At 44.6% G+C, this 23276-nt stretch overlaps 1 long non-coding RNA gene across 1 annotated transcript in view; it reads right to left on the bottom strand.

Moving 5' to 3' along the window:
• LOC148049130 (uncharacterized) overlaps positions 1 to 23276 on the bottom strand; it is a 153811-nt gene that overhangs the window by 125371 nt on the left and 5164 nt on the right. The window contains exon 2 of the long non-coding RNA XR_015695597.1: positions 469 to 644. This is a non-coding gene — a long non-coding RNA (uncharacterized LOC148049130). The remainder of the gene's footprint in view (positions 1 to 468; positions 645 to 23276) is intronic.

The following is a 23276-nucleotide window of genomic DNA, read 5'->3' on the forward strand; positions in this document are numbered from 1 at the left end:
CAGGACTTCTGGTGGCACATGGCCAACTTACATCTTCGCAAAGGACAGCAGAAAAGATCATTATGACCTTGCTAACGTATAGAAAAGCCCAATAAACTTGTGCAGCATGTTTTTTTTTTTCTTTTTCCATTCAATGTCTGATTCTCAGAGACTGGCTGGACAAGTTCCCTCAATTTTCTTGGCAAGGTTTCTCCAAAGTGGCTCGCCGTTCTCTCGTTCCCAAGGCTGGGAGGAAGTGACTGGCACCAAGGTCACCAATTGGTTTTGTGCCCAATGTGGAACTATAAGTAACTCACACAGCCTCCCAGTTTCGTTGCTTGATGTCTTAACCCAGGGGTGTCAAACTCAAGGGCCACCGGACGGATTCGGCCCGCTGGATGCATAGATCTGGCCCGCAGGGCCACACTGGAAATAGCGAAGCACCAACCCACAGTGCCTCTGCCAGTGAAAAAGGGTGTTGGTACTTACCTGATACGCCTCTTCTCATAGTGGGGGAGGAGTATCCAGGATGGGTTGACCTTGTCCTCTCTTGATTGGACTGAGTCAGATAAGCTCTTTTAGCCACGCCTTGGTCATCAGGCTCCACCCAGTTATCGACTCAGTCCCTCAACGGGACGGTTTGTCATCCTGGATCTCCGATAAACCTGGAAAAATTTAAAGAAAGCAGAAAAATCAAATCGTCTCCCCTCCGCAGCAGCCACATGCGAGCTGGACAGCTCCCCGAGCTGCGAAGGAACTGCCAAAAGCCGTCAGGGGCGGCACACTGCCCAAGGCCCCTGAGTGAGACAAGCATCACTCAGAAAAGAAATCTGCCGGGCAAGCAGGAGACAAAGGGCACAAGCCTTCCAAAGGCTAGCTCTGCCGCGGAAGCTCCAGCAGCACCGGAGTGCTCCGCCGCTCCCCACAAGGGTCGAGTGGCGAGCCGCGGCTGTTTAAAACACCCCAGAGTGCTTGCGCTGGCAGCGATCATCAGAGAACAAGATGAGAGCCAGAGAGGCTCAGAAAGAGCTGCGGGAGGCAGGGGGAGGCGAGAGAGAGCCCCCAGTGGCAGCGGGAGCTGCATGGCAGCATACAAAGACACAAGCCATTTTCATGTGCTCCAGCAAAGAGGAGCTTTTTGAATTTGGAGCCGGGGCCATTTTTGAAACCACGTGGCCAAAATGGCGGCCCCCAGCAGTTCAGAGGAGGCCGACAGGAGCCGAGCTCTCAGCCCTGCAGCAGCAACCACTGGAGGCACTGAGGAGCCCTTAAAAGGGTTAGAGACCATCGCAGAGGCATCAGCCAAAGGCGGGTGAGGCAAGCAAAGGCCAAAAGTTCCTGCAACCGTTCTTCATATGTTTTAGTCTCCAGTCCCTTAATCATCTTTGTTGCTCTTCTCTGCACTCTTTCTAGAGTCTCCACATCTTTTCTACATCGTGGCGACCAAAACTGAATGCCGTATTCCAAGTGTGGCCTTACCAAGGCATTATAAAGTGGTACTAACACTTCACGTGATCTTGATTCTATCCCTCTGTTGATGCAGCCTAGAACCGTGTTGGCTTTTTTGGCAGCTGCTGCACACGGCTGGCTCATATTTAAATGGCTGTCCAACTCCCCCGCCCCTCACTATGGAGAACAGAGCTCGGGAGCCTGTTTTCACTGGCAGACCACTCGGGCGCCCTGACACAAGTGACATCAAGCTGGCCGTGCCCACTCCAGCCACACACCCCACCTCCCGAGGTCAAACACAACCCTTAAAGCGGCCCTCAATGAAATAGAGTTTGACACCCCTGTCTTAACCACTACACCAGACTGGCTCTCTGATTGGTATGATCCCTTAAACAAACCACCACGCGAAGGTAGTGTGGGAAGTTATCATCCGGCCCTCTCCCAGAAAAATGAAATATCCTAGGAAATATTGAAAAGGCAGAATATTTCTCTGAATGTGAAAAGAAACATGTTTTAAAAGACAGAATAGTTGCCTATAGCTTTCTGCCCATCCCCAGCTAATGGGCCATTAAGATGGCCAGGCTAGCCCACTTTACATAATAAAGACTTCTCCTCACTGCAGCTGTAGGGGGAAGGGATATTACTCAACTGACCACAAGGCAACAGAACTCATCACAGCCTAGAGAGTAGCCCCCTGCATGGCACCATGGGAGTCTGACAACCAGTCAGAATACATTTCTTACACAGGAACAGGAAACAGAGAGGTGGGACTGAACAGGGTATAAAATGCCTAGCAAGCCCCTTCCTCAGCCCTTCTCTCTTCTTCTCCATCAACATTGAAACATGTGATCACCTTTTCTGTTCAGGGCTCAAGCCATGTGGCCCTGTCCAACAATAAACCATCTTTCCAATCAGGCTCCATGTCTCCAGTGTCTTTTTCCCCACTTGGAGCTGAACCCAGAAGGACATTTCTTTCAACAGTAGGGTAGGCATAAAAGGACATACTGCCATGGCTGAAGCAGAGCCATTCCAAAACAATGCAGCAAATCTTCCCAAAGTGTGGAAGATTTGTTCCATGGGGGGGGGGGGGGAGGAATAAATTTCATTTCACATATCACCCTCAGTAGAAACCAGAGTAGTTATCTAATCAGCGTTCACACTGATTAGTGACCAAACAAATAACTAGCCTAAACATCAAAGGAAGCCACTTCAATTTTGTTTTTTAAAAACCCGGAATTAGGAGTCTTAATTTAGCACTTTGGCCAAACAGCGATCGAGATCCAGATCAGGGTGGAACAAAAGGGTTTTCGCCACGGAATCATTGTTTGCAAAGGCTCCAACGTGTGGTTTTTTTGTGTGTTTTTTTTGCCAATCGCTTGTAGGAAATTCTTCCCCCTGCTATTTTAAGCCGCTTGATTAAAAAGCAAAACAAATAAAAAAAAAAAAAAGACAAGGCAGCATATTTTACTGGAAACCCCATTGTGAGACTTTTCCACATGAACAAAGATTAAAAATACACAAAAACTGACTTAACAATGGGAGAGTTAATTATCAACAAGACAATTATCTCCCAAGACATCGGGCTTGCCTTTCTCTTCTGGTTTTAACTTGCATCTGAATAAATGCAAAATGCAAAATAAGGAGCTGAAGGAACTCCACGGCCGGTAAAATATTTTTGGAAACAAAAAAACTAAATTGGGAAAAAGCACCACAAAAAGAAGTGCTATATCTTTCTGGTGATTATGCATTTGGTACCTTTATTTTATGCTATTTTTGTGCAGATGTTTCACCTCAAAGTTGCATGCAAAATAAGTACAGGTAGTCCTCAACTTACAATGGTTCACTTAGTGACCATTTGAAGTCAAAAACAGCACTGGAAAAAGTGACTTCTGACCGTTTTTCACTTACGATTGTTGCAGCATCCCTGTGGTAGGGTGATTTGCAATCGGATGTTTGACACCTGACTCACATTTATGATGGTTGCAGTGTCCCGGGATCATGTAATCCACCTTTTGCGACCTTCTGACCAACAGTCAATGGTGAAGCCAGATTCACTTAACGACGGGTTACTAATTTAATAACTGCAGTGATTCCCTCAACAAACATGACAAAAAACGTCATAAAATGGGGCAAAACTGACTTAACAATGCAAGTTTTGTGCTCAACTGTGGTCGTAAGTCGAGGAAAAGCCACTCTCCTAAAAAGGACAGCTGACAAAATAGAAGTAGTCCTCGGCTTGTGACCACAACCGAGCCCAAACTCTCCATTTAATAACCGAGGCAATTATTAAATGAGTTGCGCCCAATTTTACAACAGTTATTAAATGAATCATGTGGTCATTAAATGAATCACACGGTCATTAAAATGAACCCGGCTTCCTCCATGGCCTTCGCTTGTTAGAAAGCCACTAGGAAGATTAAAATAGTGATCACATGAAACCCGGGAAAGTACAACTGTTATAAATACCTGCCAGTTGCCAAGCACCAAAATTTAGTCCTCGGCTGGCAACAGACTCACTTAGTGAACATTCGAAGCTAAAACAGCACTGAAAAAAGTTACTTAGGACCATTTTTCACACTTACGACTGTTGCAGCATCCCCGTGGTCATGGGATTTGCATTTGGATGATTGACAACTGAATCATATTTATGACTGCAGTGTCCCAGGATCATGGGATCACCTTTTGTGATCTTCTGACTCATTTAACAACGGCATTACTAATTTAACAACTGCAGTGATTCACTTCACAAATGCGGCAAGAAAAGTTGTAAAATGGGACAAACTCACTTAACAAATGTTTCACTTAGTGACATATATTTTGGACTCAACTGTGGTCGTAACTCGAGGGCTACCTGTAACTGAAGGCGACATGGTGATTAGATGGCCAAGCAAAGAATTACTGATTTTATCTAAACTCCTAGTCAAAAATTCAAACCAATTTTCGTAATGGTTGCAGCATCTCTAAGATGTTTTACAGAGTCAGCATACATAATGCCCCCAACAATCTGGGTCCTCATTTTACCGACCTCGGAAGGATGGAAGGGTGAGAGTCAAACTCTCAGTTGTGGGCAGAATTAGTCTGCAATACTACATACATTCTAACCACTTTGCCACCACAGCTTTTTATAAACCCCAGCCCTGCACAAGGTATCAGAGATGGAAAAGAAATGAAGAAGTGCACTGTTCAAGTAACCATATTTTTCGGAGTATAAGACGCACCCTTTTCCCTCAAAAAAGAGGCTGAAAATCTGGGTGCGTCTTATACACTGAATACAGCATTACAATTTTGAAGCTGTGGGCTTTTCCAACTGTACAGCAATGTCAATATTATAGACCACAATCAGCAGAAGAGACAAAAAGGAAGACATTTTTCCCAATTTAAGCTTTCCCCAGCTGGCATCCTGCAGAAATAGCTTTACATAGGGGCATCCCGATGAAGACTGGACAGATCCATTCTGCTTCAGTGACCATTTGCAACTGATTGTGTTGAGCGACTCTTTTAAGTATGGCTATAAGTATTACAGATGTTTTAATTTTGGTGCAGACCTTGGAATGCTCCATAGCATTACAATTAATGCAAGGAATTTCAAACCAGAATCACCAGGAATGTTACATAATCTGAGCCAAGAATAAATTAGCCTTCATTTATTCACACACACAAATGACTTCGAAGGTTGGGACTGAAACTAAAAGCATAGTAAATGATTAGTGAAAGAAGTTTCTTTTTCTAGTCACAAGAGCCCTGAAGTTCTAAATACTAGGGATTAAGTGCACAGACCCCTCCTGACTAAGAAGATTATCTTCCAAGCGAGCTAAAACTGTGGAACTTCTACTAAAAGGAGCCTTTCTACTCTAATACTGGGAGGATGGTTATTTCATGCAGTTTTGTGAGTGCCCAACCATAGAGATGAATCCCAAAACAGACAGTTGACCTTCAACATGTTGGGAGAGCAAGGCGCATTGTAACAGAATAACAAAATAACAGAGTTGGAAGGGACCTTGGAGATCTAGTACTTCAACCCCCTACTCAGGCAGGAAACCCTATATACCCTTGATGGCGAACCTATGACACACGTGCCAGAAGTGGCATGCAGAGCCATCTGTCCGGGCACGCGAGCCGTCACCTGTTGCTCTTCTGGGTTGCAATAGCAATAGCAATAGCAGTAGACTTATATACCGCTTCATAGGCCTTTCAGGCCTCTCTAAGCGGTTTACAGAGAGTCAGCATATTGCCCCCAACAATCTGGGTCCTCATTTTACCCACCTCGGAAGGATGGAAGGCTGAGTCAACCCTGAGCCGGTGAGATTTGAACCGCTGACCTGCTGATCTAGCAGTAGCCTGCAGTGCTGCATTTAACCACTGCGCCACCTTGGCCGACCAGCCGATCTTCACATGGGCAGGAGCGGCGGAAACCGGCAGAGCAGCTGCCCAGTGGATATAACATTGCCATCACTGCCGGTTTGTGGAGCAGGTGGTTAGGGTGCAGTACTGCAGGCCAGTACTGCAGAGCCGAGGTGGTGCAGTGGTTAGGGTGAAGTACTGCAGGCCACTTCAGCTGACTGTTATCTGCAGTTCAGCGGTTCTAATCTCACCGGCTCAAGGTTGACTCAGCCTTCCATCCTTCCGAGGTGGGTGAAACGAGGACCCGGATTGTTGTTGGGGGCAATATGCTGACTCTGTAAACCGCTTAGAGAGGGCTGAAAGCCCTATGAAGTGGTATATAAGTCCAACTGCTATTGCTATTGCTATATATCGTCATGTTTTTCCCTTTGCGGAACTGGGGTGGGCAAGGCCTAAGCGTGACACATCCAGCCCACGGGCCACCAGTTTGACACCCCCCCCGTGCTAGTGTTGAAAAAATGCATGCAAATATGATTTAATATACCATGGATTGAAAGAAAAAACACCCTATACCTTAGCACAGTGGTGTCAAACTTAATTGCATTGAAAGCCGCATCAGGATTGTGTCTGACCTTGGGGGGCTGGGGTGGGCGTGGCCAGGGTGGGTATGGCCAGTTCGATATCTCCTTGATATCGGGCACCTGTGGTGGCCCGAGCACTCTGCCAGCGAAAACGGGCTCCTGAGCTCCAATTCAGGCTGCGTTGGCCTCCTGCAACCCTCTGCCAGCGAAAATGGAGTCTGGGAGGGCTGCATGCAGCCCTCGTGAGCTCCATTTTCAGCTGCGGTGGCCTCCGTTTCCGCTGGCAGAGGCACTGCGGGCCGGTCCTTTGTTTTTTCCAGGGCAGCCCCACAGACCAGATCTAAGCACCCCGCGGGACAGATCCGGCCCCTGGGCCTTGAGTTTGACACCCCTGCCTTAGCACGGAGAATGAATCATCCCATTACATTCCCAGGATTGTTGGCAATTGTAATTCAGAATAAAGAATACAAAACACACAAAAAAATGTGGCAACGGTTGTTAAAAGCAACAATCAGCAAAACGAAAGTACCAAGATAGAACGAACTGCTAAAATCTGAGGTTATCTAAGCAAAACAAAAAGAGATAGGAAGTCATCATCGTGCATGTTATGAAAACAAAGCTTTTTCTATAATGGAGAGCCAAAACTGACCTGGGAGTTAAATCCGCCCACGGCGTATATTGGCTCTGCCTAGAGGCCTACTCTGAGTTGAAAGAAATAATACGCGGCACCGAAACTACCAGTAGAACAGACGCTCCTGCAATGCCATTTTTCTTCAAGTAACTACAACATGAAGTAATACGACATCCATCAAATTTAGCTTCTTAACCGAGCTTCCCGAAACTGCTAGGATGGGGTAAAAAGAATTAGGGCTACTAGCAGGGTAACAGCCTACATTCATCCTGATCAGGAGGAGAGGCAATTAATCTTTTCACTTGTCACTTGTGCCGCTGCCACAAAGATCTCAGAAGACGACGTCCATCTGTTACGCGTCTGCTTAGCCCGCTTGTTAGCCGCGCAGTGCTCACCTGAGCTGTCTGATGAGTCGTTAAGCCTCTTAAGAGGTTGCCTCTTTAACCCCTGGCCAGTTCCTCCAAAGTCTTGTTCGGGACATTGACAATCGTCAGAGCAGCAGTCCCCAACCTCTACCATTTGGTAGCCCAGCTTGAGGGAGGGAGAGGGGAACTGGGTGGCGGAACAGTGGGATGGTGTGTTTGCCTAGGTGCGTACATGTAGCGGGCTGGTGTGCAGGCACCCAGCTTGACTTGCACGAGCGGTGGGCCAGGCACATGCACAAGTGCCCGCCGGCCCACCGCTTTCACAAGTTAAGCTACATGTACATGTGCACTACAGTCCCTTGCATGGCCCAATTCCAAATAGTCCATTAGTGATCTGCAGCCCAGAGGTTGGGGATTTCTATAGTAAAGTACAACACCACCAACAATAGAAATAGAAATGGAGGGATAGGGATAGGGACAGTAGAGTAGAGTAGAGTAGAGTAGAGTAGAGTAGAGTAGAGTAGAGAAGTGTTTCTCCAAAAATAAGACAGGGCCTCTTCTTTTCTTTTGACACCCCCCCCCCAAAAATAAGCACTTGGCCTTATTTTCAGGGCGGTCTTACTATTTTTGAGGTGCAGGAAACGGCAAGCATGGTCACCTCATGGTTGCTGCGGTGTGGCAATATTTTTCGGGGAGGGCTTATTATCAGAGGAGGACTGATTTTAGCACAATTGGGCTTATTATCCGGGGAGGTCTTATTTTGGGGAAACAGGGTAGAATAGGAATAGGAATAGAATGGAATGGAATAGAATATCAAAGTTGGAAGGGACCTTGGAGGTCTTTTAGCCCAACCACGTTCTCAAGCAGAAGACCCTACACCAGGGGTGTCAAACTCACAGCCCATGGGCCGGATGTGTCAAGTGCTGGCCACGCCCACCCCCAGTTTAACAAAAGGGGGGGTAAGTTGCGATACTGCACGTGATAACATGTTGTCGCAAGTTTAACACACACACACCCGCCCTATGCCATCTCAGAGAGGAATCAGAAGGCCAATAAAATGACAAGGAAGTGAATATTCCAGTCATCATTTCCACTGCTAAAATAAAACTAGTCACTAAATGAACTGTTGTTAAGTTGAGGACTGCCTACATCCTTCAGTTTGGCCTGGTAATCATTTTACTGACAGGAAGAGGAAGATCAGGATCTTGACATTTAAAAAATGGGCATATTTGCAATTGTGATCATTTTTAATGCCAGAGATTATGCAAGCTCTGGAAAGATTATGCTAAGGCCATGATGGCAAACCTATAGAATGCATGTCACAGGGAGCCCTCTCTGCGGGCACGCAAGCGGCGGCCCCACCTTAGCTGTACCGCACATGCGTGTGCACCTCCCACCAGCCAGCTGGTTTTTGGGTCTCTGCTGCACACGCACTGGGGCAGGGCATATGCGGGAGATGTGCAAGCATGGGAGGGAGCAGGGGGGATCACGCACGGATGCACGGGGGAGTACAGGGGTGTAGCACGTCCCCCCCACCCATTTTTGGTCTTAGGAGGCTACAGGGAGACCTGCTAGGCCCAAATTATGGCACAGGGGGGCAGTGGAAGGCAGGTGTCGTGCGCGCATTGCAATATGTGTGTGGGCACGCAACGACAAAAATGTTAGCCGTCACTGTGCTACGTAATATCCCATGATCTCATCTTCCCCCTCCCTCCCTCCAGGGACAATTGAGGTTCTTATCGTTCTCTCGTGGTCCAAAGACCTTTGAAACTGTCAAGAAGTTAATTCTTCCAGGAGGCTGTGTGCTAGCCAACGCAAGAAAAAATAATAATTAAAATCATCACTGAATAAAATAACGGGGCATGCAGTTTCTCCAGCCTTCAACTGAAATGACCTCCTCCGAAGATTCACGGCTTGAGGTTGCAAGGGGAACCCATTTCAAGCCAAACATTTCTGGAGGAGAACCGCGGCCAATGGAATGGGGCTTGGAAGAGGCTCCAATTCCTTCACATGAAAACACATTTGGCGCCTCATCAGAGTTTCTTGGAAAAACGCTATTAGGCTGAAGCAAGCCAACATATTTGCTTGCTATCCATCTCAACACGGTAATGGCCAGGAATAGAGAGGGTGTCCTAAGCATTAGATGCCTCCTACAATCCTCCTCTGATCCTTGAAGATGGAATAGAATTCTTTATTAGCCAAGTGTGATTGGACACACAAGGAATTTGTCTTTGGTGCATGTGTTCTCCGTGTACATAAAGAAAAAATACACTAAAAATTCATCAAGAATCTTAAGATACAACACTTAGTGATAGTCACAGGTTACTAATAAGCAATCAAACCATACTAGGAAACAAATAAAACGTTTTCCAGAGTGGGTTTGCAGGATGGTCCAGTAATGGTATTGTCACAGCGAATTGGCCTCGAGACTGGGTTGAATCTGAAGCCATGCCTCTGGGCTCCTCTCTTCTGACTCCAGTTTCAATCCAGTCTGGCCAGCATAGAGACTGAAAAAAGAGTGACTCCTGATAGAAAAATCCATTAGCGCGGCTTCCTGCCTTCCAGGGACCTTACCCCCTCCTCTTGTAAGTTCCCCGTTGCTGGCTGTGGTTTTCCAGCTGCCTGGGGCTTGATTTTTTTTTTCGAGTTTCGGAGGCTCCGGTGGCTGGGTCGCTGATCCTGTGGCCATTTTAGCCAGTGACCACTTGGAGCCTGGAGGCCTCGTGATCGACACCAGAAGAGGCTAACAGGCTCTGGTTTCCAGCTCGAAAGCCGAAAGAAGAAGACAGAGTGCGGAAAAGAGCGCAAAGCCCTCGGCGGCAGGGAAAGCCACGATATAAATTGTAAAGATACAAGCATCATGGTTATAGTCATAAGTGGGAAGAGAGAGGTACTTTGGAAGGATGAGAAGAATAACAGTAATACAGTCTTAGTAAATAATTTGAGTGTTACGAGGATTAATTGTTTAGTAGAGTGATGTCATGGAGGTGGAAAAATCCATCCTTGTATCTAGTTGTTCTTGTGTGCAGTGCCCTATAGCATCATTTTGAGGGTAGGGGTTAAAACAATTTATGTCCAGAATGTGAGGGGTCTGTAGATATGTTCATAGCCCTCTGATTGCTAATGTTTTCCCCCAACAAATTCAGCCTTGTTACCTGTAGCACCTTATCTGTCTTTGTGAAGACTGGTGGACCTTCCACTCCAGTCTATTTAAAGGATCTCTCACCTCAGATGCCTTGAGGGACACAGTCTCAAGCTTCAAAACTTCGGGGATGACCACGTGGAAGGCAACACATGTTAACTGATCCGGCCCGGGGAAAGAGCTGAGATCTTCCAACTGCAGATCTAATTTGTTATTGACACACATGAATGAAATGCCAACCAAATGGCAAGACGAGGCTTAAAACTGCAGCTCCAGCTTTGCCGTGTTTTTATTTGCCTCTTCCTCGTTTCAACTGCAAAATTAATCCACCCAAGGATCTCTTGCTTTTTCCCACCCAAAATAAATTGTGTTCCGCTGGATCGCACCTTTGGTCCATCTAAGAGGCAGTTTGCTCTACTGGCTAAGGAATCAGGCTACAAACCAGGAGACTGTGAGTTCTAGCCCCACCCTAGGTAAGAAAACCAGTTAAGTGACTGTGTACCAATCATCAGGAGACTGTAAGTTATAGTCCCATTTTAGGCATGAAAGTCGACTTGGGCCAATCACTAGGAGACTGTGAGTTCTAGTCCACCCTAGGTAACAAAATCATTTAAGTGACTGTGTACCAATCATCAGGAGACTGTGAGTTCTAGTCCCACCCTAGGTCTGAAAACCAGTTAAGTGACTGTGGACCAATCACCAGAAGACTGAGTTCTAGTCCCACCTTAGGCATGAAAGCCGACTGGGTGACTTTGGGCCAGTCACTCTCTCTCAATAATTATTACTTATAAACAGTAATAAAGGCAAAATAAAAATCAAAGAAATGAATGAGTAAAGTAATCTGGTAGTCTGTCTTCTTAGCACCAGCACCCCTCACACACATCTCCTTTTCTCGATGACTGAGTCAAAAACTGGGCATGCTCAGTAGGAAGAGGCGTGGCCAATGATCTGATTGACTCAGTCTCCAAAGCGGAAAAGGAGTCTACACCCACGCAATTGGATTATCCTTTCAGCACACTGGAGGATCCATGAACCTCCACTCAGCTGGCTTTCAAAGCAGTCCCACTGCCATCAGGGCGTACAGCGATTGGCCCCCATGGTTTTTCCATGAAGTGGTGCAACCCATTTTCAAAGCCAGCCAAGCTGATAGCGAGGCAATCGTGAGGCACTGAACTCTAAGTTGAAGTCCTCAATGTGTAAAAAAAAAAAAAAAGGTTCTCTTTTGTCCATCCTGCTCCTTTTCCAAGAACTCAATTTCTTTGGGCAAGAGAAAAACAGTTTCTCCTTGTTCCCTTTATTTACACCAGACGTAATTTTGTACACCTCAATGTCTCCTCTGACTCACTTCTTTCTAGACGAAAAGAAACCTCAAATGTGGCAACCCCACCTGAAAGGGAAGAAGAGCCGGTCTCTTTAATATCCTAGTTGGCCTCCTCTGAACTTTCTCTGGTTCCACAATATATTTTTGTAGGTGTGACCACCAGAAAGAACTCCTCACCATAATCCAGATGAAACTGCACCAATGATTTATACAGGCAGTCTTTGACTGACAGAGCCCAAAATGTGTTGCTAAGCAAGACAGTTGTTAAACAAGTTTGGTCCCGTTTTATGCCCTTTCTTGCCACAAGTGTTAAGTGAATCTACCACAGTTAAGTCAGTACATAGTTGTTAAAGTGAATCTGCCTTCCCCCACCAACTTTGCTTATCATAAAAAGTGATCACGCGACCCAAGGACATTGCAACCGTCATAAATACGAGTCAGTTGCCTAACAGTCACTAAACAAATTGTTGTCAGTTGATGGCTGTGTTAAGCATTAATAGGTGGTAAACTAGATTTCTAGGGACGCGGTGGCGCGGTGGCTAAGATGCTGAGCTTGTTGATTGAAAGATCGGCAGTTCAGAGATTCGAATCCCTTGTGCTGCAAAACAGGGTGAGCTCCCGTTACTATAGAGCCGAGGTGGCGCAGTGGTTAGGGTGCAGTACTGCAGGCCACTTCAGCTGACTGTTATCTGCAGTTCAGCGGTTCTAATCTCACCGGCTCAAGGTTGACTCAGCCTTCCATCCTTCCGAGGTGGGTGAAATGAGGACCCAGACTGTGGGGGGCGATATGCTGACTCTGTAAACCGCTTAGAGAGGGCTGAAAGCCCTATGAAGCGGTATATAAGTCTAACTGCTATTGCTATTGCTACTTGTCCCAGCTTCTGCCAACCTAGCAATTCGAAAGCACGTAAAAAGTGCAGGTAGAAAAATAGGAACCTTTGATGGGAAGGTAAGAGCATTCTACGCGCCTTCAGTGTTTAGTCATGCTGGCCACATGACCACGAAGACGTCTTCGGACAGCACTGGCTCTTCGGCTTTGAAACAGAGATGCACTGCCCCCTAGAGTTGGGAACTACTAATACATATGCGCAAGAGGAAACTTTACCTTTAGACCAGATTACCCCAGCACTTTTCCTATCTTTGGAAAGGCAGAGGAAAATCCAGATATATTGCAAGCTTCTTGAACATTTCAGACTAGTTTCCATCATCCTTGCTATTTGGCATGAAAATTATAATATTCCCTGAGAAGGGTGGGAATTGCACCTCCACGTGGGAGAAGGCTGTTATATTTTTTTACCACTGTGGGACTCTAAAACAAGAGTTTTTATGTTGCACGGAATGACTTGACAGTATTCCAGGAACTTGTTCCAAGAGACACTAGTTTTGTGAATGCAGCATCCATTCACTAATCAAATATGAGGCCCTTCCCATGAATGAAGAGAAAACGTTGGCAGATGTCTTCCTCAGACACCCCGTCAGAACAACTATCAGGGGAGAAACAAAACCCACCAAAATGACAATCGAAAGGAAATTAACAGACAAATGTATGCTTTTATGTGAAAGAAAAAAAAAACACAGGAAAGACTTTTCCTTCGATGTTTCCTTGTGAAATAGGATTTTCCACAACCAAAGCCAAACATTTTAAATAAACTGCATGTCACCCTGACACAATTATATTTTTAAAGTATATCTCCCTTCAGGCATCAATCAAAGATGCTGCCAAAGGCAAGGTCACGCCCCCGTTAATAATTTAAATAGAAGGGAAAATAAGTACATTTAATTTCATTTTTTTTAAAAATGCTCCCCCCCCCCCCGGCCCCAATAAGAAGCCCCATTTGTTCCTTGTTATTCCGCTCAATAAACTCCTATTTCACACTCCGGCTTCTGCTTGTAATTTATCTGTTTGGTTGTGTTTTATGCCACCCTGCTTCTTGGAGAATTTAGACCTACAGTGTCTCCCAACCTTGGCAACTTTGAGATATGGACTTCAACTCCCAGAATTCAGCGCTGATTGGAGGTTGAAAAAGGGTATTATAAGGTGTGTTTAAATCAGTGTTTCTCAACCTTGGCGACTTTAAGTCCTGTGGACTTCAACTCCCAGAATTCCCCAGCCAGCGAGAGCTGGCTGGGGGATTCTGGGAGTTGAAGTCCACAGGACTTAAAGTTGCCAAGGTTGAGAAACACTGGTTTAAATAATGGGAAAGCTGGTCTTTGAATGGCGTATTGGCACAGGTGGTATTCAGCCGGTTCGGGTGAACCAGTAGCGGAGATTTTGAGTAGTTTGGAGAACCGGCAAATACCGCCTCTGGTTGGCCCCGCCCTCCCGCCCCTGTTGTTCCCTGTCCTATATCTTTGTTTTTTTTAGTTCAGCTGATTTGCGCGGCAGAGAGGATTGTCGCGCCTCAGCTGTGCTAAAACACAGCTCAGCTCAGCTCACCAGCGCTGACACTGCAGGTTGTCTCTCTCATGGTTGGTCCGATTGTTGTCATCAGGGGTATCATTACGCTTTGTCAACCATGAAAGACAGGGAAGGGCTTTTGATTATACAGATAGCCTTCACTTCGTGACTTGTTCAGCAACCATTCAAAGTTACAACAGTCCTCAACAAGAAGACTTATGGCCAGTCCTTGAAGTTGTGGCTGTTGCAGTGTCCTCACAGTCACAGGATTGTGATTGGGGCAATTGGCAACCGGCACACATTTACAATGGTCACAGCTTCCCACAGTCACCACTTGTGATCTTCCGTGACCCGTCAAAACCGCAGAGGACAAAATCGCGCTCGACGAAAGCGCGCATGTGACGTCATCACAGCGCGACGAAAAAAATTAAAAATTGAAATAAAATTAAAATTAAAGCAAGCCGATTCACATAAAGGTAAGGGTTAGGTTTAGGGTTAGGTTAAGGGTTAGGGTTAGGTTTACACCGTTAGGGTTACGTTTAGCGTTAGGTTAAGGGTTACGTTTAGGGTTAGATTTAGGGTTAGGTTAAGGGTTAGGTTTAGGGTTAGGTTTAGGGTTAGGTTTGGGGGGGGTTAGGGTAAGGTTTTCGCTTTATTTTTACATTTTTTTATCACAGCGCGATGTTTTCGTCGCGCTGTGATGACGTCAAATGCGCGCTTTCGTCGAGCGCGATTTTGTACTCCGCGGTTTTGTGGTGGAACCGTGATCTTCACTGTCAGCTTCCAATAAGTCAAGTCAATGAAGAGAACAGCCACCACCTGATGTTGTGCTTAATGACTGCACATGATTCCTTAACAACCACAACCTGAACTGTCAGTGTACACTGAAGATCGCATTTAATTTCCTTGTACAAGGTGCAATGACAATAAACTAAACTAAACTAAACTAAACCTGTAGGAAAAGATTTAGAATCCCACTTTGAACAATTAAATAATGAAGGGCTATGCCTTATATAAACGTGTGTATTAATATTATGATTAGCAATAGTGAGCTGATTAGAAGTTAGAATAGAGGTAGGAATAAGAAATAGGGGGAATATTAGCAGATTTTTTTCCTCTTTTTATATAATAGAATATGAGTAATTATTTGATGGAAAAGATTAGAGGAGGAAAGATGGTATTACCATGCATGCTTACAACATTATTGGTATTAAGATGAAATATTGAAATACTGAATAACTGCATTAAAAAATAACCATGTATATTAATATGAGAATTGTTTGATTAATATAACAATAATTATGATTATCATTATTGATCTTTGTATCAAAATGAATTATACCCAGGGACTACACTGTTCATGTATTGATATTGATGTATATTTAAAAATAAAAAAACTAATTAGTTTATTTTCCTTAATCCTTTGTAAATTACTGGAGGTCCAGAGTGGTGCAACCTTTCCCTTGAGTGGGATGAGTCAAATATGGGAGGGCCTGCTGGCCAGGGGGCATTGCCCAAAGAGCTTATCTGACTCATCCAATCATGAGAGGACAAGGTCAACCCATTCTGGATACTCCTCCCCCCTCACTATGGAGAAACACAGATTTAAACAGCTATCAATCAAAGCTATGTTGCTTATGCACCAAAGACAAATTCCTTGTGTCCAAGCACCCTTGGCCAATGAATGTTCAATTCTATTCCATACAGTAGGGCTGTATTGCTATTATCTCTTCTATCTTCCCTACTATCTTCTTCTATTGGTATCATATGATTTATGACTTGTTGTTTGTAGCTTATGATTTATGATTTACTACTTTGTTGTTTGTATGTACACTGCGAGTTTATGCACTGGAGACAAATTCCAACCACTTTTAGCCAATAAAGGAAATTCCACTATTCCAATTTCGAACAGTCACTAAGTGAGCAGTCATAAGTGGAGGACTACCCACCCATACGTCCTCCTTTGCCTTACAATTTACATCCCCATTTTTCTGGATATTGCACATCAGAGTAAAGGAAAATATTAGCAAAGTTGACCTGAACAGTGAAAGGATTCATTTCTTTCTAATGAAATAACGGGATTCATAATCCCAAACATAAATTTTATGTAGAAGTCATGTTCCCACTCATACCACAGAGTTATTTGGGAGGATTTTCAGGATAAGTGCTGATAAAAGAATTATTATTCCATAAGGCAGCAATGGGTCGTCTGTATGAGCGGTCTGCCAAAATCATGATTTGTTTTTTTGACAAAGGAACAACTGAGTTAGTGTGCCAAAATATAATTTCTATGCCTTTTTCTCTCCTTTTCCTTTTTTAAAAAAATTTTGAGCTTTAATTAATTTTAATATGTTCATTAATCCTTTAAGAGCACTGCAAGCGTCTGTATTTTTAAAGGTTTCATAATGAAATTAGGGGAGTAATTTATTAAAGCCCAAATGCAAAATGATTTTGGATCATTCAAGAACCCTCAAACTCTTGTTTCCAAGGCTATAAAATCATCAGGTAAAATAGCACAAAGCTCTGAGGCTCTCCAACCTAGGAAAATTTGCTGTGCAATTATGACAATTAGATCATTACTACAAATTACATAAAGAGAAGAATCATCTCAGCTACCTGTAATTCTCATGATCTGTACTCTGAACATTTGTTCTTCACATAAAACAAGATGTCCAGATCAAACATATAACCTCATAAAAGTGACTAGAAAGTACACAATATAGCCAATATTTCCAACGAACTTTCGATAGGTCTGTTGGGCCTGGTTTTTTTGCCCTCCCCACACTCCAGAGGCTTTCCTAGAGCCTGGGGAGGGCGAAAAGCGCCCCCACTCCCGGAGTAAATACCAAGCTCAGCTTGGAAGCAAGTGCGGCACGCATGGGTGGGGAAATGGGGGAGTTGTGCGCACATGCGCCTGTGGGGGGGGAGACTTTGCATTATGGTTGCTGGCACGCACACTACCGTGCGCTCATGCTCTCATTTTGGCACCCAAGAACAAAAAGGTTAGCCATCACTGCCCTATGCCTTTTGCTAGCAGCTAGAGAAATGGCCAATCCATAATACTAGTGGCCAATCCATGAAATTTAGAATATTATCTACTCTAGCTCAAGGACTAATAGAGGTCATTATTCCTCACCCCTTTTAAGTCATTGATGGTTTAATGCATCAATAACCAACCTTGACAACTTTTAAGATTTGTGGACTTCAACTCCCAGAATTCCCCGGGAATCCATGCCTTCTGGGCACAATTATGGTCATAACTCAAGAACAACTAACTTGTATTTATAGATCACTAGCTGGATACCTGTGCTTCACGATAAAACTATGCAGGAGAAATTCGGTTCACAATCCATTGGCTTAGTGGTGATTGGGGATTCAAACACTTAAGGGAATATCGCTCCCACCTCAAGTGGAAGGTGGAAGGCATAGACATTTTGGTGAGGTACTGACGCTTAGTACTGTAAAGAGCCCCGTCTGCAACTTTGAACTGAGGTAACAGAATGTGAGGCAATTTGCAATTGGAACAGAATTCTTTTCAGATGGGGAGGGGGAGTAGAATGTCTAACTCCTTAGCATCAGAGCCAGAGGTGGGTTCCTACCGGTTCGCACCGGTTCTGTAGAACCAGTTCATCAAATCTACCGAACCGGTTAGAAGAGGTTCCACCAGTGGACCCAGAAAGCAGGCCACACTTATAGAAGAGGTTCCAAAAAATTTTGAAACCCACCACTGATCAGAGCGTGTTAATATAAGGCAACTGGTAGTTGGAACAGAGTTCTTTTCAGGTGGGGAGGGGGAGTAGAACTCTTTAGCATCAGAGCATGTTAATTAATGTATAAGAATTACTAATGATTTGATGGTCATTTCAAAAAATCCTTTCTTAGCAAGCACCTAGAAGCCAAGAGGAACATACGTGCCAAATTTCAGGTTTGTAGGCGTTATGGTTATGGAGATTTCGTGATGAATGATATATATATATATTTGCAAATGCTTCCTTGATAATTCTTGTGACAACAAGAAAGCAATATATAATTTAGAAGTCACTTGCTCTCATGCCATTTTGATGCTCAACTCTGCGGTAGGCAACAGGATAAAACAGGAGAATAAAGAACCAGGAGAATAAAGATCTACTGCACAATAAGCTCATAAAAACTTCTGAGTTAAGTTAAGATCGAGATGTTATCTGACAAAGTAAAGGACAAGCAAACTGGAAAATGTCTCCCAAAATTCCAGGCAACATTTAATTTAGCAAGACACAGAAAGCTATGAAACAGGAAGTCTAAGCCCAGCTGTGTGGACAGGTGTCTAGGTACCACATCACCTCTGGATACCTTACAGGGGCAGTTTATGACCCACTAACAGAATAACAGAGTTGGAAGGAACCTTGGAGGTCTTCTAGTCCAACCCCCTAGTGCTGCTAACACTCTTAGATCAACACTTATGGAGGTAGTCCTTGACTTACAACAGTTTGTTTAGTGGCCATTCAAAGTTACAACAGCACTGTAAAAAGTGACATGTCTGTTTTTCACACCTATTGCAACATCCCCATGGTCACGTGTTTAGAAGTTGGGCTCTTGGGAACTGGCTTGTATTTATGACGGTTGCCACGTCATCTCAGGGTCATGTGACCACCATCTGTAGCCTTCCCAAGTCGGCTTCCAACAAGCGCAGTCAACAGGGGAAGGCAAATTTGATTAATGGCCACAGGATTCACTTAACAATTGCAGCGATTCACTTAACAATTGAGAAAAAAAAGGGGGTGCAAAATGGGGCAAAACTCACATCACTGCCTTGCTTAGCTGCAAAAAGTTCGGGGCTCAATTGTGGTCACAAGTCAAGGACGATCTGTGATTGCAAAGGCGTGGAGAGAGAAATAAGATGGGGAACAGACCTGGGATGCTACCCCAGACAGTTGGCAAACCAGACCTCCTATCAGCCAAAGAGCAAAAATCCTCAAGCAGCTACATCTGCACTTCGTGCTTGTGATGAAAAGAAAATGAAACTTTGGTTTCGGTTTTATCCATCCAATAGATTTGTTGTTATAGAAACGGGTAGTTATATACTACTAATGTGTAAAAACAAAACGTTGAGGCTGGAGGGTTTTTAATCTTGTACTATGATGAAGAGCCTCGAAGGTCTATGACTTTTTTTTCTTTGTTCCTTAACATTTTCTTTCCCCTTCTTTTTTCCCCCTTTCCCTAATTTCCCCTTTCTATTTCTCTTTAAATTTATATATAGATAAAACAATAAAAGCCATAAAGAAAACCTCATCTGTTCCTCTCATCTGTCAACCTGGAATTAAGAAGAAGCTTCCTAACAGTGAGGATAATTAACCAGTGGGACAGAAGTTGTAGGGCCAGGGTGGCAAACCTATGTGGCACGCGGAGCCATTTGTCAGGGCACGCGAGGCGCTGCCCTGTCAGCTGGTTGAGGCCATTTTTCGCCCTCCCCAGGCTCCAGAGGCTTTATAGGAGCCTGGGGAGTGCGGAAACAGCCCCCCCCCCCAACAACGGAGACCCTCCTGAGGCTTCAGGAGCTTCCCTGAAGCCTCTGAAGCACAAAAAATGGCCCTACAAGCAAACCGGAAGTGACTTCTGGTTTGCTCGTAGGGCCAGTTTTATCCCTCCTGAGCCTTCAGGAGCCTTCCGTGAAGGCTCTGGAGGGCAAAAAGCGAACCTACGAGCAAACTGGAAATCACTTCCGGTTTGTCCGTAGGGGCATTTTTTGTCCTCTGGAGCCTTCAGGGAAGCCTCTGAAAGACCCCTAAAGGCTCTGGAGGGCTAAAACCGCCCCTATGAGTAACCGTTCCTGTATTTATCGTTTGCCCGTAGCGCCGGTTTTTTGCACTCTGCAGGCTTCAGGGAAGCTCCTGAAGCCTCCGGTAGGCCTCGGGGGGTGGGAGGCAGGGGAAGCTGTTTTCACCCTCTCCAGGTACCTATAAAGCCTCTGGAGCCTGGGGAGGGCGAAAAAAGCATGTAAAAAATGCAGAGGAACACTGGTCATGCGCTGGGGGTCACAGATTGCATTATGGGTGTAGCAGGGGTTCCCTTTCAGCTCTATTCTGCTTGAACCTATATTTAGTAAGGAATACCTAAAGAATGGAGCTGGCTCATCATGGTCATAAGTTAAGACAGTCTATGTCAGTTGTGGGTTACTCTCCCCATTAGGTACCGGTATGCTGCGCATGGGGCCGGGCTTCCCGGTCATACACGCGCACTGCTCATGATGTATCTATATCTAAAAAGTTCAGAAAACTGCAGACAATGGTATTCCACGTGGCATTCATGGTACAAATCAACAGAGTTCTCACTTGAGGCACAAATGACAACTCTCAAATTATTATAAAACCCTTCATGGTATTGGACCCGGGTACTTGAGAGACCGCCTGCTGCCAATCACCTCCCAAAGACCCATCAGATCCCATAGACTTGGCCTCCTCCGAATCCCATCTGCCGGCCAATGCCAGTTGTCGACCACCCGGAGGAGGGCCTTCTCTGTGGCTGCTCCGGTCCTCTGGAACGAGCTCCCCGTGGAAATCCGGACATTCACCACCCTCCAGGCTTTCCGTAAAGCCGTTAAAAGCTGGCTGTTCCGACAAGCCTGGGGTTGACGAGTTCCCTTCCTGGCTCGAATTGGGTGACTGTTGATCGTTTTTAAACCCTCTCTGTATCTTGTCTGTTGGTTGCTTTTTGTTTTGTATTACTCCCTCCCTTGGGTTTGTTAGCCGCTCTGAGTCCCTCCAGGGAATAGGGCGGCATATAAATGTAATAAACCTAACCTAACCTAACCTATTTTACTTTCAACATGTTACCCAAAGACCCAGCTTCTCTAGGGAAACTTCTAATGCAAAATGGCAGGAAAGATGAAAAGACAACCAGCAACAAGATAAATGGACTTGGTTATCAACGATGGATGCGTCATTGGAAGACCGGCTAGAGACAGACCATTATGGAGAAAAACATTACACGTTGCTAAGAGTCAACGCCAACTTAATGGAACCTACTCAATCAACAATGGATCATTTAGAACCCCAACATACTTTAAACTTGACCATGTTATTGACAATGTTATTTTGTAAATAACATTCATTTATAAAGAGCAGAAACTACCGTATTTTTGGAACATAAGATACACCCTTTTCCCTAAAAAAAGAGGCTGAAAATCTGGGTGCATCTTATACACTGAATACAGCATTTTTTGCCTCCCCAAACCCCGCCCCTTCACCAAAATGGCTGTGCATAGCCTTTAGGAGGCTTTCAGAGTGCTCCTGGGGGCTGGGGAGGGCAGAAATGAGCCTCCTAAAAGCTATGCATGCCTTTTTTTGACACAAAATGGGCCCATTTTCGCAAAACATGGGCTGTTTTTTGCTTGGTTTTGCCCCACCTCCCAGGAGCACTCTACAAGCCTCCTAAAGGCTATTCATGCCCTTTGGGGGGGGGGGGACCCAGGCCCATTTTCATGAAAAAAGGGGCATTTGGGGGAGGTCTGCAGAGTGCAAAAACTTTTTTTTTAATTTGCCTCTTCAAAACCTTGGTGCGTCTTATACTCTGAAAAATATGATACGTCAACTAGAGGCATCTTATAAACAGGACAAAAAAAGGTCTCCTCAACAATGGTGACCCAAGAACAGAAAATCACTAGTATCCGAGTGTCCAGATACTTCCCTGGCTCAGTGATGGCACCAGGAATATCACCTGAGAATGTCTTGGGTTCTTCCTTGCCACCCAGGTTAAGAAAAAGTGATGATAGTTTCCGGCACTCCCTTTTACATCATCTTATCGTTATTGCCCTTCGTGTTTATTTACTTATGAATTTGCATACCGCTATGAAATTTCTCGGTGGTTTACAGTAAGTTTCATTAGCACCATTCTATTCAAGCTACCCTTACGTCTTGTTCAAGGAACCCTTTCTGAAAATCAAAAAATGAGTAATAAGATTTTGATTTTAAAAGAAGGAAATAAACAATCTTCATGTCCTTGTGTGTAAGTTGTGTAACTACCCAAAATAAATATAAATATATACCATACTTTTGGGAGTATAAGACGCACTCCCACCCCTAAAAGAGGGGGGAAATGTCAGTGAGTCTTATACACCGAATGTGGTCATTTTTGGCGTCCCGAAATCCCATCCCACGTGTCCCATTTTTGCCAAAAACGGGCCTGTTTTTCGCAAAATGGGGCGCACAGAAGGTTTGACAGGCCTGCAGTGCTCCTGGGAACTGGGGAAGGCAAAAGTGGGGGTGCATGAGTGGTTTTGGAGGCCAAAAATGGCCCCCGTTTTTTGTGAAAACAGGCCCATTTTTCTAAAAACGGGCCATGCAGAAGGTTGCTCCTGAGGGCCGGGGAGGGCAAAAACTATTTTTTTCTTGTTTTCATCTTCAAAATCTTGGTGCGTCTTATACTCCAGTGTGTCCTTTTGTCAGAAAAATATGGGAAATATATAAATATATATAAAAAAATTACGCAGTTAATTCTGTGGAAATGTATTTGTACAAATTACTTTTGTGGTTTTCGTGGTCAAACACAGTTTATACATTTTGCTTCTGAAATAAATAAGCAACAGTTGATCTGCGCCCCCCCCCCCAAAAAAAAATTTCAGCTAGCCTTGGTTATCAGCCACCTTAATTGAATCCTAAAGAAGAGCACATAGTCCTTGACTTACAACAGTTCATTTAGTGACTGTTCAAAGTTACAATGGCACTGAAAAAATGTGACCATTTTTCTCATTTACAACCATGGTCACCTAATTAAAATTTGGATGCACGTTAACTGGTTCCTGTTTATGACAATTGCATCTGTCCCGGGGTCATGTGATCCCCTTTTGCGACCTTCTGACAAGCAAAATCAATGGGAAAGCCAGATTCATTTAACAACCATGTTACTAATTTAACCACTGCAGTGATTCACTTAACAACCTTGGCAAGGAATATGGGGCAAAATTCATCAAACAACTATTCCACTTAGCAACAGAAATGTTGTGCTCAATTTTGATTGTAAATCGAGGACTGCCTGTAGTAGAATTTAGTCCTCTTGGCGGAAATGTTTTCATTGCTTTCTTCCATGACATCTAAT

Source organism: Thamnophis sirtalis, unplaced genomic scaffold (assembly GCF_051295495.1).
Source record: "Thamnophis sirtalis isolate CommonGarterSnake01/CBP01778 unplaced genomic scaffold, rThaSir2_p1.2 scaffold_2, whole genome shotgun sequence".
Lineage (NCBI taxonomy): Eukaryota > Metazoa > Chordata > Lepidosauria > Squamata > Natricidae > Thamnophis > Thamnophis sirtalis.